Source organism: Ascaphus truei, chromosome 7 (assembly GCF_040206685.1).
Source record: "Ascaphus truei isolate aAscTru1 chromosome 7, aAscTru1.hap1, whole genome shotgun sequence".
Lineage (NCBI taxonomy): Eukaryota > Metazoa > Chordata > Amphibia > Anura > Ascaphidae > Ascaphus > Ascaphus truei.
The window spans coordinates 61187549-61207117 of NC_134489.1; the positions used below are offsets into that span (position 1 = coordinate 61187549).

A 19569-nucleotide genomic window follows, 5' to 3' on the forward strand; every position below is an offset into this window, starting at 1 on the left:
GAGGACACCCAGAGCGAGGCCTGCAACACAAACACCCCTCCGTTATGACGTCTGTCACCCAGTCCACCAATCAGACCTGCGCTTGCTGGCTGAGCGGCGCCATCCTATGGCAGGTCTTGTTGGTGCGCTGCGGCTTCGTTGTCAGGAAGGAGCTGGTGTGAGTGAGGGTGACAGGGAAGCGGCGCGGACATGTCCGGGGCTCCCGGAGCCTTCCCCGGCGGTGGCAGCAGCAGTGCGTGAGGCGGAGTGAGGTAACGAAGGAGGATGAGGGAGCCCTTCTCACCCCCACCCAGAGACAGCGCCACGTACAGACTGACACACACGGGGAATCGGCTGCCCTGACAGAGGAAAGAGGGGTCTTATTCATTGATATATACGCATTTCGTTCCAAATAATACGTGTGCATGTACCACTCTGCAGCAGGACATGTAGGTACTGTAGGACACATTATTCCATTATATGCATACACCTCTGCAACACGCATCTGGTTGAGATATATATATATTTTTTGTGCAAGGCACAGATAGGTAGGGACATATAGCCCTGCAGCACAAATTTAGGTAGGGGCAATTATTTCGATTTTTTTGTGTAGCCCCCCCTGCCAAAGTTACAGTAAATGTAATACACCGCCAGGTAGGACCCATTGCTAAACTCCTATCTCCTTTATTCCAACTCCAGTATAACCCTCCTGCAACACACATGTAAGTGACGATTTCCTGATGTCAATATGTATCTAACTTCCTCACAGAGGTACTCGAGGGCATCCCTTGCCCATGGATATTCTTACTTATTCCAGTCTCTAGATCACTTCTGCAGTCCACTTCTAGATAGGATCCATGTGTAATTCGGTTTCATTTAATCGCATTTACATATATAAGCACTGTAACACATCTAGGTGGGGCCCTTTTTATTTCATTATTTATATATAGATGTTTATTGTGAGAGTTACATGCAGTGCAATTCTAAAGGGCCCATGGGCACCTTTAATCTAAATCATGTAATCAATTTACACCTACATAGAGCCTGTGGCCAGTCTAACTTATTTAATGCTTTATTTTTTTATTTTATTCTGCTGCAAAATGTGATATCAGGAAAGTCAGACAGTGAAAGGGTTAATGAATTGCAAGCTCCTTGGCAGTGATATTCATTATGTTCAGTTACAGTAGGTAATAAGATACTTACTGAGATACAGCCTGCAGCTGTGCATGAAGGAGGAGGAATGCCCTTGGGCTGTAGAAGGAAGGTTGTTGTTTGAGAGACATACAAATCTTAATTTACCTTTTCAATGGAGAAGGTACTGTGTTATCCACTCCACCGAGGATGGTGAAAGATAAATCTGCCTTTCCCAGCAAAGTCACCAAACATCACTGACTGCAAAGAAAAGTTTAGATGACAGACAGGGAGTTAACATGGATTGATGTGGGATCACTGGCTGCCAGTTTACAGCTACAGCGTGGTGCTGGGATGATGGCAAAGTAATAATAAACTTCTATTTTTTGAATGAGCCAGGAGGAGATTATTTATTTAAAATTCTCATTGTCTCTGCAGAGGCTCAGAAAACCACTTCAGTTAATTTCAGCAGAGCCCTGAATTTTTTTTTCAACAGATGCTGTAAACGCTTGCTCATGTTGAAGATGCCACATTGAGAGGTGAGTGTGCATGAACCCAACAGTGGGGTTGCCCTCTAAATTCAGACCTGGTGTGCTTGCTGCCTTATTCAATGCAGTTGCCAACCTGTGGTAGAAAATACACAGATGCTATTTGTGTGATGAATTACATGACTCTCAAATGAGGGATGTGTCACAGATTAGTTGCATCTCACAAAACCCTGCTGCTTTCGTGCTGTGTCCTTCATTGTCCTTGTTCCGTGAGGTAAAGAAATGTTGGTGAGCAGTAAAAGATATGTTCTTTTACATTTTAATTTTTAAACAAATCTCCAGTGCTATTCTGGGAAGAGTACTATTGGGCAAAATGTTGCTGTTTTCTGCCTGCTTTAAATTATTTGTTTTATATGTTGATGGTCAGGTTGAAGCTCTTTAATATTTGTCATTTTGTACATTATAATGAAGCTGCATGTCTAACCTGTAACTTTGCGTACAACACCATGTTTGTGCATGTGCAGACCCCTAGATGGCTAATTGTCGTACAGATTTGTTGACATACTTATTTTTCATTTTTCTAGTATTCTTTTCCTGTTAATCACCTGTCTTGGCATGTTTATATTGGTGTGCATTTGTATAACAACATTAACTTCCGTTTTATGGTAGATATTTATTGATTGGGCTTATGCTGTATGGTATTTGGACCAAAATGCAATTTGGCTTAAAATTGACAATTATTTTGACAATTAGTTATCGGCTCCATTTATTTTCAGTGCCTTGATTGCTCAAATTAGATTGTAAGCTCTGTGGGGAAGATATTCATTGTCTGTATTCTCTTGTATAGTAGGCTGAATCGTGTTAGTGTTTTTTAAACATTAGAAGATGTAAGTGTACATAAATGTACAAGTTTTTGTGTCTGTGAGTTCTCTTCCTTTACGTGTTTCGACATTACGTAGCATCACTTTGTCAGAGTCTCGTTGCACAACTTTATAAGGTTAGTTGTAAAGGGATGAAAAGGCAAGCAGATTTTGTTGACCAAGTTCCCCAAAAGCAAAGCATGCAATAATAGCACAGTTCAAATGTAATTGCATGAAACCTTCTAATTGTCTGTTACTTCCATGAGCGGTGACGCAGAGCATAATAACATGGTGATAACAGAATCTGTGACCTATGACCGTTTCTGGTTACTAGATGCAGCCGGGTTGTTGCTGTGGTATTTATATGCTGATAGATTTTGGCATTTAGGCTCTTGAATATTTTACGGTCTAAAGTGACTTATGAATGAGCTGTTTCTGGGCCAAACTAATCTGCTTCCTAGCTGCCCTCGCTCAACTTCAGCTGGGCAGTACCCACAAAATATTTTTTTGTGAGCCACAAATGGAACAGTGTATTTAGCTTAGAAAAGTTAAACAAAAACGATTTGTTTAAGGCAGTAGTTTGTGTCTGGGGTACCTACCGGACATACATGAATACTGACTGACTGTACATTTCCAGCCTTCCGAAGATGATTCTGAATATGTTTTTAGATGATCTAAAAACATGTCCCTTTTCCCCTTGCAGTGTAAACAATGCCTGTAGTACTTGTATGGCCCCTAAGGACAATTACAAAGGTTATTCTCGCCTTCAAACAAAAATTGTAGGAAAAAAAAACTAGCTACTGTATTTTGTTTTACTAGCTATGATAACCCTTTAATATAGCTTTTGTTGTAAACATGGTCCCTTATAACAAATTGCAAATCAGCAGCAGATGCAAGTGACACCTTTTTCATTGGAATAAAACAGCAGACTCTTTATTAGCTTTTCCGATTGAATTCCTCGATTCTTAATATACACTGTTGTGTATTCCTAACCACATCGACTTCTGTAATGCCTCATTGCAATTTTATCCACACTCGCCACCTTGCAATCTTGTCAAGAAGTTTCGAGTTTCGTTCGCTCTAAGTGAAGGAGCGGAAGGTACACGCACATATCTCCGAGAAGTGTGGCAATACAATCATGTTGTGTAATGAAGCCAATAGGTCACAAAAAATAGCATGATGCTATCTGGATTCCAGCCACATTTCTGCAGTTTGCAAGCACTGCCTTGAAACCACTATTGATCCAGATCATTTTCAAAGTCATCATTCAGTGTTTCAAACCAGGGCTTTCTGGTACCTGGCAGAAGGAATTCCTAGGCTGGATAGGTGAGGTTTGTTTTAGATGATGCACTATTTTCTTGTATTTCTTTTTAGTGCGTCGTAAAATAACGTCTTGTATATTTTTTACGACAAATCTGTTTTTATTTGTTATTTTATGGCGATGTGTTCAACAATTATTGCAGGAAATATCAGGTTAATTCATGTTGCTGAGGTGGCTTCAGCTTTTCAGTGCTCCTGTGTTGTAAGGTATCCGTGACATGAAGGTCACAGGCTTAAACCCCAGCAGGCTTTTACCTTTTTATAGACAAAATGAGCACTTATATTAAAGCCGACGTTTATGCGTGGAGGAAATGTATACACTTGCTTATTGAAAATGAGTTTGCTGTTCTGTACAGTGGAACCTGGCTGTTCTATTCACTTCTAGTTTGGTTAAAGGAGCAACCCTGTTAATTTCAGCTTCGGGTACCTCCTGCTTTTCTGATATACTTACTTCCATAGGTATTGTCGGTAGCAGCTCCACAGGTTTAAAGGCCCTGGTCACGTGGGCCAATAGGAAACCACAAGGGGTGACGTCACAGCTTCCTATTGGCCCGCGGGATATTTAAGATGCCATTTCGATAGCCCCATACAGCCCAGCCAGACCTGCTACCATCAGTATCTTGGGAAGCAGGGGTTCCCTGGAGCTGAAATTAACACAGCTCAACTCTGGAGAACCCCTGCTTCAATTATATATATTTATTTGCTGCTGCTGCTGTGAGCACAATCCTCTTTATATACACTTATCTTTTTTTTTAATATATATATATATATATGTAATGAGACCCATGTGCAGTCTGTCATGTGAATTTCCGTTGGTTATTACTGCGGGTACATGAGTCTTTAGTGTTCTCTGTTCTGTGACAGAGATAAAGGCTGCTCCATCTGTGTCTAGCTGATGTTATTCCATATTTGTTATTTAGCCTTAATCCTTTTTGCTGACAAAGGGTTCTGAAAGGCATTAAAGGGTTAACGATTCAGCTTCATATCCCAGTGTCTCCATTGTAGTGTTTTCTTTACTACGCATACTGTGTCTACTGCAAGCTAAACCCATGTCTTATCTCCTGCATTGCATACATACATGCCAGTCATGGTCCCAGTGACGTTCATGGGCTCAGAGTTGCATATATTACAGATGCCGCCAAGCATTTTACACACTGCATACACCATCATTTCTCTGTAGGAAAAAAAAAACAACTTTTAGTACAATTCCTGCTATTTGATTTACACATGAAAAAGGGATGGCGAGTAGCATGAGATGCCTTTTCATGCACGATCTTCTTTTGTGTAACCATTGGGAAACAATGAGGCTTCCATGCTCAATTTATATCTTCTGACATTTGGACAGAAGAATCCTGGGGTGACTCAGTCTGCCAAGGTGACTGTAGATTGTTCCGCTGCATGACGGGTGAAACAAAATATTTGGTTTCATGTTGGTACGTATGGGCTTTTTGACGGCCCATTCCTCTCCAGGCTGTGTGTTATTGTTACACTAGTATTAGAACGTAGAGTGTAGTCCTAATTTAAGAACAGCCACATCAGGGGTCTGCTTTGAGTTGTGAAGCTTTATGTTGCCTTCGGCACTCTGACGCTTTACACCCATGCATGTATTGGTGTACACTTGTCAAGACAGAGCTGTAACTTGCTTTGGGAGTTGGGATGGTTGACAGCTGTAAATACGAGGCCTCTCGACATGCCAGATTTGGAAAGGAACAGCATGGCCATGTTGTGTCTCACCATCTGTTGAGTGAATACAGAGGGGTCAGCTGTCTTCAATAGGAACAGTGCATCTAGCATTTCACCACTATTGCTATCTTTTTGGTAAGATTAGAACCGCTTGGCCCATTTAGTCTGAAATTGTATTCTCCCATTTTTTAATTCTGACCCAGATATTCCTCTTAAGTAACCATTTGAATTCCCTAATACCATTCATCTTTCTGATAATTTTGTTGGTCATTTAGGGCAAAGCGGTGCTATGTTGTGCATGGGCAGTATGATGCTTTGCGACTTAGCAACGTTTAGTAAATTTGGCTCTTAATAGTTTCTTCTGCCACCTTTTGTCTGGGTGGCTGTTTATGCATTCACAACGCTTTTAAATGCAGAATTGCTTTATTACATTTCCTCTAAATCTTCTCCTACAGTATATGAAAATAATCTTTCTGCTATTACGGTATCTGAACTGGGAGTTATGAATTGGGGTTTTATTACTGGATGGCAACCCGATTTACAGTAATAATTCAGGTGTTAGAGGGAAGTTTTACTTCAGAAATTCTCAGATGAGAGGGTGATACTCTTCCTGAAGTGTCACACCCTGGCCACGTCATTAATGTTTGTAGAGGCGAGAGGTACATATGAAAACACCATTCCTTTGCTTACACTACAAGAGCAAGTCTGTTTCTACCAATGGACCAGTTTGCTGTTCTTGGCATTGAACCATGTCACTCAGTTTACTCTTTACATGAAGTGACCAGAACAAGTGAAAGAACTCTTTGAGCAGCACAGCCCCCATAAATAAAGCATCAGTTGGGGAGGTTTCCTTTAGTTTTGGTACCATGGCAGTGCTATATAATATGCACTCCAGCCAATCTAAACATAGAAAAGACCCGCTACATATCCATTTCTGCTTTTACTTTATCATTTCATTACAGCTCAAAGACTTTCAAAGTAACTTCATGAAACCAGATCTGTCTTCCATTCTTTGTTCTTCGCAGATAGCAATGATGTCTTGTGTATTCATTTTGTTCCCTACAGAGCAGTAACAGGAGAGTAACTACTTTTAAATGTGGCGTTAGTGAAGTTTTATTTTGCACTTTTAACGTCTGACATGCTAACAAAGATACCTTCAACTAGTTCATCTAATTAAGTGTGTGTGTGTGTATATGTATATTTAAACATGAACAATAACATGAGTTTATATAGCGGCAAATGTGGGCATATATACAAATGACATTTATACTGTGTTCATTTTTAAAATTCCCATTTTAGAAGTGACATACATTTTTATTAGTTCAAGAAACCACTAGTTGGAATGTTTCACCACACCAATCGGTGACAAAGGTGCAAGAGCTTACAGTCTAATACGTGGGGATGGATGGTGGGTGGCTGTAGGTATGTGTCTAAGATTAAAGAATGACCTAGTGAACTCAGCAGTTGGGTTATTTCTCTCCCCCTTTTCCATCTTGGGCTGACAGATGTCTTTTCAGGAAGGAGATGAAGCGCATTGTATGCCGAGGTCAGGAAGGGTTTAATCAAATAAGATTGTTAGAATACAAAAGATACAGGAATAAAGGGCCATATTTAGCATTATTTTCATCTTGGCATTATTATTTTTTAAATCCGCTTTCTGATAACTTGCAGCAGTTTGGTTTGCAGGGCGTTTCGGACTTCTCCTGAATAGGAGGTAAAGAAACTCGGTGAAATATTTTTAGGCGCCGACGCCTTTCTCCCCAAGTCAATATGGCAGGAAGTTGGGCAATGCACTGTTATTTCCTATTCAAGGGAATAGAAGATATCTCAGACAGGTCTGGAAATCTGTCTTTCGCCATCATCTCTTCGCATACAGTGCTTCCACTGCAGCTAGGGGTTCTCGGTAATGGCATGCAAATGAGCACACAGTGTCACCTTTTGCTTCTAGTCTGTTTTAACACGGGACCCTATAAGCGTATGCCTGCTATAATGCACAGCTTTTCAGCAGAGCCTGGGTTACAGAAGTGCATAGCCAGTAAACCTACTCACAGACCGCTATTTCCAACTTGGGTTTCATCAGTGTGAGTGAGGGTGGTTACTGGCTCTGCAATGTGAAGCTGGTAATGGTTACAGCTCTTGAATTGTATCTGATGCTTCATTAACTATGCATATCTCACTATACTAAAGAGAGCTTGGTGTATCTTGTTGCTATAAAAAAAAATTTGCTTGGATTTTTAATTCCTTTGCAATTTTGAAATGTAACAGAAATTTTGCAGGCCCCTGTGTGAGCGATGGGGTTACAAAAGGCCACAGTAATGTTTTCCCAAAAACTGCTTTTGTAGAAGTCCCCATCTAACCATAAGAACAATAGTATACATTGTACTTTGCATGATATTTGCTATTGCTTTTTTCAGAGAGATTTCCAGACGTATCTGGAACGAGAGAAAATTGTAGCCGGGATGTTGCATGTCTTGGTGCTTCTACTTTTGGATTTATAGTATATCAGGGCTCTTTAACTAGTTCACCAAAGGGGCCAGATTAGGAAACATTAAGGATAAGAGGCACAAGCTTGTTGCAATGTTGTTTTAGGTCCATTTTAAAGACTTGGAAATCACTGTATTTCAACATTTTGCATGCATATATAACATTTGTACCATATATATTTACCTTTACCTTAACTTACAAGCGAGTTTCAGCGTGAAAAACTGCACTTGGCTGCCTAAGCAACTAGTATGAGATAAGCAGAGAGTCTAAGACCCACATCAAGACCCTTCACGGGCGCCAGTTGAAGAGCCCTGCAATAAATAGCATTTTTCACCCTTTACAATGTGGCTTGCAGCTAGTAAAAGACTTCACAGTCAAATGGGTATTGATGTTTTAAAATGGTTTGAATTGAAAGGCTTTCTGAAGGTTAACACACTTCGTTAAATAATTACCATAGATTGGGAACCACCAGGTGATAGTTTTTGTAGTTTATCCACATCATGCATTAATTTCCTCATTTGTATTGCATACATTTTTTTTTGCATTAACCGTTTGAGTGCCATGGGGTCAAGAAGGCCATGTGACTGCCGTCACTGATGATGGAAGGGGAGGAGTCATCAGTTCACTTCGCGTCGAGTGCAGGACTCGATCTGCTTTAGCAAAATGAGCAGGATTTTTGGACATGGCTACTGCATCATAGGGCACCCAAGGTGCCAGACCCCATGCGGATGTAGCTATGTCCTGGGCCGCTCAGAGGGTTAATAGGTCTGTCGAGCAACAAGATTTCTTTAGCCATAGCTGGTGTCCATAATCGAGAATTGCGGGCGCGGGGTTGCACTTTTTCTTAACCTTTTTGCTGTCAGAGGGATCAGCAAAGTCTCCCTCTGGCAGTGAAAAGATTCAAATAGGGCTTAAAAGTTTGTGTGGGGTTAGTATGTGCTTTTAGGCTCTGATCAGCAAGATTGCTGCAGACACGTCTTTGCTGAAATTGTTATGAAACAGTTCTGTGAGGAAGCAGGCATAAACTTATAAGGTTCCATGTTAAAATGGATGAAGTAAAGAGTGACTCTCTGTGCTCATTTGCACGTGATTACCCAGAATCCCTGGCTGCAGTGGAAGCACTGTTTGCTAAGCGATAATGGGGAAAGACAGGGTTGCAGACCTGTCCGAGACATGCAAAAATGCACCACAATTGGTATTTTTATTTGCTGTGAAGAAGCACAAATGTGCACAATTCCTTAAGATTTCCAACACAAAAGCCTTGATAATGAATCGCTGCAAAGCGGTATGTGATGCAGCCTCGCTCTTGCGCTGGCCACATAATTCTTCAAAGCAGAACAGGGTTAACACATCCTGTTTCTTTGTATCAGCCTCTGCTTTCGATATAAAGTACGCTGACAATGCAGCCGGCCCATCTTGGTTATGTCCTGTTAATTCCTCAAACATTAACAAAGAGATAATAACCTCCTAATCACAAACTAAGTATATTGGCAGCATGGCAAAGAATGTGACAGTGACAGCTTTGCAGATATGCTACAAGCCCGTCCTACCTGTCTCACTTATCAGGAGGTTCCTCTTAATCCAGAAATTGTCTTTCATCTGCATGATAAATTACAGCTTTGTGGTAGTAAAGAGCCCAGTTTTATTAAAGCCGAAGGAGGAAGTTAGTGGAAAAGTCACCGCTTTTTTGGCTGGGTCACTCAATGCAAATGCCACTGCAAGCTCTCCTTGTGAATATGGGCAAGTCACTTAATTTCTCTGTGTCTTAGGCTAAGGCCCCGGTCACAACGCTCTAATGCGCGCCCGCGCTTTCGGCTGCGCGTTCCGGCGATTCCCCGGTCTGCAGCTCACTGCAGGAGCAGAGACCGGGGGGGGCGTGCCGGAGGAGTGACGGGGCGCGGCCATGACGTCACCCGGCAGGTTCGCCCTCATTGGCTGAACCGCCGGGGGGCGTGCCTAGCCGCTCGACGCGAGTTCCTGCTCTCAATTCTATTGAGAGCAGGAGTAGCTCTCGCGCGAGCGCTGCGGCCCCCCCTCGCAGCGGGCCCGGCGCCGTTGCGGGGAGGGCTCTGGTGAGCGCAGCGTCCGCCACAGCGGACGCTGCAGCATGCAGCGGGGGCAAGGCCTTAGGCACTGCAACCTAGACTGTAAACTCATTGTGCCTACAAAAATCTATGTACAGCGCTGCATACACAGTCAGTGATCACTTGTGTTATATACTGTAGCTATAGATCTACTTGAGATTACAGTGAGTGAGTGAGTGCGTGTGTATGTATGTCTCTCTCTGTGTGTGTGTGTGTGTGTGTGTGTGTGTTCATTTAGAAAATGGCTGCACGCTCTGCGGTGAGCGCCCTATAGAGGGTGTCCGTGCTAGATAAAAAAAGGGGGGGAATCTAACAGGAAAAAATGAGCAAAACAGATATTTATTCATAAAACACACGGTTACCCGAAGTTTGTCTCCTCCTCTTAAGGTTGGGTAACCGTGTGATTTATGGGTAATTTAAACACTTTTTGCAATTTGAATACTTGGTGTCTCTTTTCTATTTTCTCTTAAGCAGAATGAGAGAGAAACTGTCTCGGCTTTATTACAAGATACTCCATCTTGTGTTTCTCACAGTAACTGTTTTAAACGGCTTAAAATTAGATTTGATTTTTTTTAATGCTACTCCCAAAGGTCCTTAGTTTGACGGTGTTTATGTGAAACTAGTCTGTAGCACCACATAGCATCGTGAATTTGCAGCTATTCCATCTTTCAGAGATGTACCAATAAGCATATTTCAGTAATGACAAAATATTTTCTGCAAGGGGAGGGGGGGGGGGGAAGCTACACTTGGTCAGAAACTTATGTTTAAACCACGTTGCAGTTTTATGTAGGCAAAAGGGAAACCCTCCTGTTAGGCCTGGGACATAGTGGTTTTAAGCTCGCTGAGGCGGGCTGAGCTGTGCTGAGCAGATGCACAAAACCCCTGAATCTGTCATCAGCGCGGCTATAGTTTCTCCCTCCGCATGCGCGCTGATGCGTGCGGAGACTGAGAAACTTTCCCGAGACAGGCAGTTTTGAAATTTGCCGCTCCGGGAAGCGGAGGAGCGGTCACGGGAGCGGAGGGACTAGCCCCACCCCCAGAGCGCGCTCACTGCCTCGCCTGCAAGGACAGGGAAAAGCCCCATTTTGGAGCAGGCGAGGCAGAGCAGGAGCGCGGCTCAGTGCTGTTTGCTCCTCTCTCCCAGGCCTTAGTGTAGTTTAGCATTTACTCAAATAGCTTGTAATTATAAATAAAAATATTAGACGTACCCCTCTAAATTATAACAGTCTGTGTTTAATTGTACACTTTATCTCTGTGGGAAAGACACAGCCACCTTCCTGTTATTGGAAGTCTCCCTTGTTGGGAAAGAGATTGTTGAGAAATTTTGTAGGTGTAACGTCTCTGTTCATTACAAGATTGTTACTACACCCCCCCCCCCCCCCCCCACCAAAAAAATGGTTTATGGCAGAACTACCAGCCTCCATGTCTTCGGTTGGCATAGTTAAGTGGGTACCAGCAAAAACAATAGTATATTTGTAGTATCTGATTCAGATATAGTGGTAAGTAAATGTAGGCAAACCGTGTAATGTGTTAATGTCATTGATACTTGCGTAGTAATGTTAACCTATTTAATAAGCCTGCGTGTTCGTCAGCAGCTCGTCTTAAAAGTTAGAATCGCCCTTGCACCTAAAACAAAGAGCAAACCAGAAAACATGCATCCCTTTCTTTTCGCAGAGTCCTGCGTGCATTGTAATGTTTAGTTTGTGCTCTGCCTGTCCCTGCTGCCTTCTAACTCATGTTGACCATAGGAGGGATATTTTATATTTGATTAAAGGGAGTTAGTCATTGGCAGCTGCAGTACTGGAGGGATCTTGTTTTAGTGCTCTGGTTTTTTGTATATATAGAGCAGTGGTTATTGACCCTTTTTTGAGAAGGGATACCCCTGCTCTTCAGACCTCACTCATCGCCTGTCCTCGCTTACACCCACGACACCTCTACCCTTTCTACACACTCCAAATTCACCCACCCACACCATACTCTGCCTTTTATTTCATGTACTTCACAGTTATCCCCTCCTCACACGGCACACTCTGTCTTTATTACCATTCACCCCCCCCCCCACCACCAAAGCTCTAACATCCCTCTATTCCCTGCACAAAGCCATCACACACCCACCCCTCAGAAACTCAGCCATCACACTCAGCCCTCTTTCCCTCTTTCTAACCATTTTCCCACACACCTCAAACATAGCTGCTTAGCGGGCGCACCCTGAGCTGTCTGGAGATGAAGTCTTCTCTCTCTCTTCCAAGCGGCACGGGAGGTGCCCGCTCAGTTTTTCCCCAGGGGGTGGCGGCTCCCATAGGAGAGTCGGGGGACATCAGGGTTACCCTGCACTCTGGTTGAAAAACACTACTTTAGAGAGATGAACGTTGGTGTGCTGAGATTGGGTAGTCATATTTTATGTATCATGACAGCTTTTTCATTTTGATGGTGTATTTATATTTGGATCTAAATAAAGTTTTCAAGAGGTAATCCAAGCGGCACTTAAAATATATACTTTAAAAAATATATATATGCAGCCTTTGAATGACCTAAGTGCCGATCGATTCGTTCTCCTGTGATCGATCAGCAAAGACCCTGCTTTACAAAATAGCTGCATTTCCATTTCTATCAATCCTTCAGTCAGTGTAACTCAGCAGCTACAATGTTTAAATTACTAAGGGTAACATTATCTATTATTACACTTTGCAGCTCAAACTGCTGGGAATATTGGCAACAAATGATCACAAACAGGAAAGTGTTGCAAAGATCTTGCACTGTTGGGGAAGTGGGCTAACGCCTGCTATACAACTCAAGGGATGCTCATTATATTATCTCTTATTAAGAGATTAATGAAAAAAAATGAAGTATTGTCTAATACTACAGAACTGATTTATTTAAAAAAAAACACGTGTAGGAGATTAAACGGAGCAATCCATGCACTGCTGCTTTCATAATACTGCACTCCCATAGTTTACAACTGGTTGGTAAATACTTGGTTTAGACTAATTGTTTTCTTAACCTTCACATACGACCACGCAGTGGCTCACACAATGACGTCCAGTTCAACGTGGCTTTGCCAAATGGATTGGCGTGAAAACAATGCAAGTCAGTCAGTGCACAGGCTCTGCTGGTTTAGCTGGGTGTACAGGGTCAGAGTTTGGATATCCCGGGTGCTAGGGTTTTGCAGTAGGAAGAATTGTTCATTGTCGGCAGCGTAGTCCATGGAAGCGTTTGCGGAGGAAAGTTCAGTGCAGTTCTAACGGTATTTACATTTCTGTTTGTGCCTTAGCGACTGGGGTACCTTGTAACAAAAGTATTTTGGACGTTGCAGGCCTTTTTAAAGCAAAGATATTATACTGCCAAAAGAAATTTGCTACAGAGGAACAAAGGGAAACTAGAAACAACCTGTTTCCAGCATTCTGTATTAATTTGGCATCATTCTACTGCAGGCAGATGAGCTCCCCCGTTGATTAGGTGCCTTCATTAAAAACATTGTACGCCATTATATTGCATGTTTGCCTCGGTGAAAATAAACACATTTGCAAATACAGATGCTGCGATAACTATTAACTGCTACTGAAGCGAAACATCACAACCGGATATAACAGCTCTCCAGCATACGCACTGTTTGTGTTTCCAAAATGGCAAACGTGTAATTAAAGCAGCAATTCATGTTGAGTGTCCTTGTTGAGTGAACTTGTTCCAACGTAAAACAGGAACATGACTAGACTTTTCCATTTTGTAAGGATTGATCTCTTGAAAACACCAGACATTTATTGGAGTTCGAAACGGTTTCAGCTATGAACTGGCAAGTCTGTATGTCAAGGTCACCTTGAAGTCTCAAAGCGGAAATCCAAGAAGCCGTTTTTGTGTTCGTTTTTACATAGGATAGAAGCAGGGGTTCCCCAGGGCTGAACCCCATTAATTTCAGCTACGGGACCTCCTGCTACTAGAGATACTTTCCTCCGTAGGGGGTGCTGGTAGCTGCTCCGACTCAGTAGCTGGGTTCATGTAATGGCGCATTTTCAAAGCTCTTGAGTTCTGCCAGCCAATAAGAAGCCGGGGTGTAATCTGATGCCGCTTCCTATTGGCTAACGCAAATCAGGAACTTTAAATTTTGCTGAGAAACCGGCACCACCTTTTTGGATGTTTTTTTTTTTTTAAACGTCCTACTTTGATTGCTCCTTTTAACAAAGAAATTGAAAGCCAATGAAAAAAAAAAAGTTGTCCCCCTTAGGCTGCTTACTATTCTATCTACTTCGAAACCTCAAGTGTATTACCTTCAGTGAAAGAGTGATGGATCCATGGAACAGCCTCCCAGCGAAGAATAACTTCCTCATATTTTCCCTGAGCTTCTTTTCGTTCGGGGTGAAGGAGTAGCTCAGTGGTAATGTCACTGCTTTTATAAAGTGGGTGAACCTAGGTTTAATGCCAACATCAGCTCTTCTTGGGCAACTCATTTCATCCCCCAAAATTAGATTGTACACTCATCAGGGCAAGGACTCATACCTGCAACAAAGACTAGAATAGCACCGCATGCATAGCAGTGCTATATAAAAATTTATATAAACTAGTGGAATTACCCGGCCTTGCTCGGGAGGGGGGGGGGGGGGGGGGGGAAGGGGAGAGGGTAAGAGAGACAAAATCTGTCCAAAGTAGAGAGAGTTCAAGGTAATTCTTGAAGTTCTGGCAACACTAACTGTGTGACCCCTACATACCCTTGACCCCCAAACTTGTCTGGACCCGGCTCTAGGCTTGCCTCATTCCCCACGCTCCCTCTAACAATCTCCTTTCTCACTGTCTTGGAACGCCTGTCTCCTCCGCCACCTCCTATCCACCATCCACAATTTCTCTAAGCAAATCAGCCATGGGGTGTTGTACCTGGTAGACTATCTGTCACGTGACATCATACTTGTGATATGATAATGAGTTGCAGACATCTTGTACAGCTGAACCTATGTACGAGAACATACCATAGATCGTTATATTTATACAAAGCTATGGGCCAAACGTACCAAAACCCCTAAGCTCTTCCTTTTGATCCTATTAGATGCCAAGTTTGGTGGCTCTAGGATTAAGCGTCTGGATTTGTATAGCCGGACAAACAAACTAACTTTCTGAATCAGTATAGATCTGTATGTGTATGAAAATGGGAGTACGGAATCGGAGAACGTGTCGGAGCAACGTGGAGAAGAGAGGTTTGTAACAACAGCACTGGAAGATCATTGGGGAGGCCTTCACCCACCAGTGGATTGACAAGGGCTCAAGATTATATAAAGAAAATATATTCTTCTTTTTCTGTTCAGATCATAACATCTTGTTCCAGCCCTATCCCCATCTTTGAATGGATGGTTTCATCCTGCAACGTCTTAATACAATTGATGTATTTAAAGTTTGTATCCTATTCCTCTCCCCCCTCTTTTTTTCAATCTTTTTATTTTTAGCCTAGGTAGGAACGAGAGTTTTGTGGAAGTGATGAGCAGAACCCCGGTAACATTGCAAAGGGGAGAACGGGAGAATTCTCTCATTCGCCAAAGCATGAAGTACACCTTTACAATGGACAATGGTAAAGGAAATAGCTGTAGAATTCTTACCCTCATGGGAGCAGCTGAAATGTTTTTGTTTTTTTAAAAACTATATAAAGCTGTGTACTTTTATCATTGCCCAGGAACGAGGGAACATTTCCCTCCGTGTTAAATATAGCTGTACTAACGGAAAGTAGATTCCTCCCATTGCAGCAGAAAATTGGAAGCTCTCGCAGTGTATATTTCTTCCCTTCTCTAATTCTTTTCTTCCTGGTTCTTATATTAACTCCTTCAATGCGTTGCAAAGCCTGGCCCTTCTGAGTCTAAAGGGGTTAAGTCTTTCCTGCGAATTTAATCAAAGTATGGCTGATTTTAAGTCGCAAGGTATTTTGACTAAGAAAGCCATGGCTTGAGGAAACAGCGCGCATTGAAACAAATGGAGCGTTGTCTGCACTCGGGGGGGCAGGTAATAGGATTTGCCTCTGTAAATCCCCTTAATCCACTTCGGATCAGATCTTGTGCGTCTGTGCTCCTGCTTGTTTGTCAACAGAGCAGAAAATAGCAGCTCACGGAAGCGAGGAGAGCGTAGGTAGTGAGGACAGAGCGAGCAGGTGTAGTGGAGGGCTGCAGGGAATCCGAAAGAGACAAACATACATCACTACTTGAAAAGGACAGTCGGGCAAGTAAGTAGAGCTTGAACTTGCAATATGTGAGGCTCTGTTTACAGGGGGATGGGCAGTTTGTAACCCTTTTCATTACTGGTGACTGGCCTGGAACATGACGTGTATTGATTTGCATCCTGCTGTCTATATATCCTTTGCTCTCTCGTGTGCTATAGTCCTCTAGAGATTCAGGGCCATATAATACTAAGCAGTGCTCGTACTTTAGACCATCCAGCATAGCAGGACTGCAGGGTGTCTCCTGGGGTAACACTGTTTAATAAATATAGCCCACTTGAATGTGACCGTAAGGTGTCTTCCAGCACAGAAGTTTTTGCTACAATAGAGTAGCTCCGCTTAGTAAATCTGGCCCTTTATGGTGTCTTCCAGCATGGAAGGTGTCCCATGGAGTAGCACTGCTTTTGTTTGCTGGTTTGGATGATGAGAGATGGGGAAATTAGTTTGTTTCCTTATTATTGTGTGTTACTACATAGGACTATAAAGAGCATTTATTCAATACAGAAACGTATGAGCTATGAACGCTGGCAATGGTGCTTTGCATTCCTTTGTTTTTCTCAAATACTTTTTTTTTTTTTTTTCTAACTCCTTTTTTAAAATCAGAAAATAAAAATAGAGAAAATACAATGCTGAAACTGGTATGTATGTATATATTTATGTATGTATATATATTTATTGAGTTTTGTGGGGGGGGGGGGAGTACAGAAAACCAAAATTAGGAGGGGGTAAACAATTCTTCACACTTCTCAATACAGTAAGTAATGTACTGTTATAATCTTTGTATATTCACAGATATGTTTACAAGAGGGAATCTGTGTTTACTTTAGCGAAAGGGGATCCCTATTTGATTCTGAGCCTATTTTACTGTAACCTGTGAATATGCTTGTGGGTGGTCTTTCTCTGCAAATCTGAGATTAATCGTGTCGTTTATCCGTAGCCTAGGATTCGCAGAACCCCCTTTAAATGAAGTCCATGGGCGATAATGATTATATTTTTAAAAGCACTTTCATTTTTATGTGTGCTTTCCCCCCATAAAATTGTATGTGTACATGTTTGATGCCCACACCACGTTGCAGCATCTTTTAGTCCCAGAATAAGGCCGGAAACATTGTATTTCTCTACAGGGGGTTTATTTACAGGGTTAAATCATACACCAACAGTCACACCGTCCCTTTAAGTCAAAACAAAACAAACCATAAAAATAACACCTATTCTCTTTAGGGAAAACTAACTATTCATGCAGGTTTAGCCCTTACTAACTGGATGTCCAGCTAAGCTGGTTCCCACCCCAAAACAGGTATGATTATATTTAAACATACAGTCTCTGCACACAGCAATATAGTGTTTCTCTTCTCTGTTTCTGTTGGGGCTCCAGGTAGTTCCCTCCTGGACCCTGCGAGAGTTCAGAGAATCCCTCCTCTGTAGTTCCAAGGTTATGGATTGGACGTCCCCTGCTTCAGTGCGGTCTCGCGTCCTTCATTCTTCCTCCTGGGATTCAAACCCAGGCAGTCCCAGCAGACTCCGCAACCACCGTCCAGCGGGTCTTGGGGACTGTGCTAGCTTTCTTAGCTGGGGAGAACTTTCTCTTTTCCCCCCTTCTCTGAGGAAAAGCAGTCTCTCTCAATGGCAGCTCTCTGTCTTTTAAAACACTTCTGTTCACTCAGGAGTCCAGCCTGATTAGCTGCAGTTGAAGTAGCTTCTTTGGGGAGATTAACTCCCTGTAGCCTGGAAAGCATATGATCTGCCGCACTCCAGCCCATACAGGGACAGTGATTGTATGACAATGTGTACATGTATATATAATTTATAGAGGGTCTACAAAATGCATCCATTAGTCCCAGCAGGGTGGGGGTGGGAGGATTGCAAAGAAACAGGATGCAATGGGTATTTTCACTTTTTTTTTTTTCTTATTTTAACAAAATTAGAGTTTGACTAGATGGAGAACGCTGTGCTTTAGCTGCAGGTTGATTTTTATGGCTTCTAGTGGTGTGTGAATGTGCATGCTGGTAAACTCATGGTTTTAGATAATCTACATTGTTCAGGCCATAGAGCAGGGCAAAACGGTTACCCGTGAAAGATCATATTGCACTTTCATGAAACTGATAGTGCCGATCTGGGCACGGAAGCTCCTATTTTCCTCAGTTGTAGAGTCCCAGTGATATTGCTCTGATCAGCCTTTCAATTGCTCTTCAATGAATAACCCCCACAGTGTGTGTGTCTCTATACGTTTCTTTTTAACATTATTTATTAAAATGCCTACAGGATGGCTGTAGACAGTAAAGAGAATAAAAGGGTGAAGTGTGTAGGAGTATTCAGAGTGAAAGGGTAATGCTAATCCTGTTACAGCTTGCAAGTTAAAACATCAAGCCCTGCTGCTAATTTATTTATTCACCCCCTCCTCCATTTTGTTTACCCAAAACCATGCTATGTTCAGCTTTGGGCTCCTCCCGGTTCCAAAGATACCGACTTGTTAATGTTGAGCAGTTTATAAATAAATAAATACAAATTTCAGTTCCCTCCAGGGCAAACAAAATGGTGCCTTTAATCTTGAGTCCCGTCTGCAACAAAGTCAGTGTTGCAGCTTCCTATTGGATGGCCAATTAAAGCCCTATGAGAAAGCAGGAAGTAATGCCGCTACCTTTACCGGTAGGTATTGGGAACCGGGGGAACGTCAGAGCTGAAAATAGTGAGGTTCAGCTGTGGGGAGCCTCTGGTTCCCATCCTATAAACAAAGGCAGGGGTGGTTAAAATGGCAGGATTACTGCTTTCAGGAAGAAGGTGGAAAACTAACAAGGACATTAAGTCCGAACCTTTAAGTTTGAGTACTTCTTCACTTAAATGGGGTTGCAATAAAGGCTAGATATATTAATCTGTGCTAAAATGTTTGAAAGTATATAACTTCTCTCCTTTTTCCTATCTAGAGATCCGATGATTCCCTTAAATCGACAAATGCATTCCAGACATGAACCCCACCTCCTGCCTCTGCTGTGTATAGAGAACTGACTTCTTTGTAATCCAGGTAAGATGACAAATTCTGCTCTGCACACACTTTCTCATCACTGTCTTGTTTACCTCCCGCACGATACATGCTGGATATATGAACAGAGAGGACTTCTGTCTTTGAGCAATCACGTAACTTTAATATGGAGGTCATATAACATTTGCCCATAACTGCATTTTCACAAGTGAATAAACTAATTCAAATGATTAGAAACTGCAAGGCACTTGCCTTAACCACCCTTTTTACATCCCAAAAGAATTTGGGTGAAAAACACAGAATATGCAAAGATATGTAAAAACAGTCCTTTTTTTTTTTTTGTCTGCCTAGTTATTCATTAGAAATCATCATAAATTAA

General features: G+C 42.2%; 1 protein-coding gene across 8 annotated transcripts in view; it reads left to right on the top strand.

The window, feature by feature from the left end:
* Nucleotides 1-78: 78 nt before the first annotated feature.
* The window catches only part of HYCC2 (hyccin PI4KA lipid kinase complex subunit 2), a 57860-nt gene continuing 38369 nt past the window's right edge, over nt 79-19569 (top strand). For 2 of the 8 annotated variants that reach the window (XM_075608670.1, XM_075608663.1), the window contains exons 1-3: nt 79-251; nt 1607-1649; nt 19135-19232. The gene's annotated coding sequence lies outside the window, so the exon portion shown is untranslated. The other 6 variants (XM_075608665.1, XM_075608671.1, XM_075608666.1 and 3 more) reach the window with 6 other exon arrangements.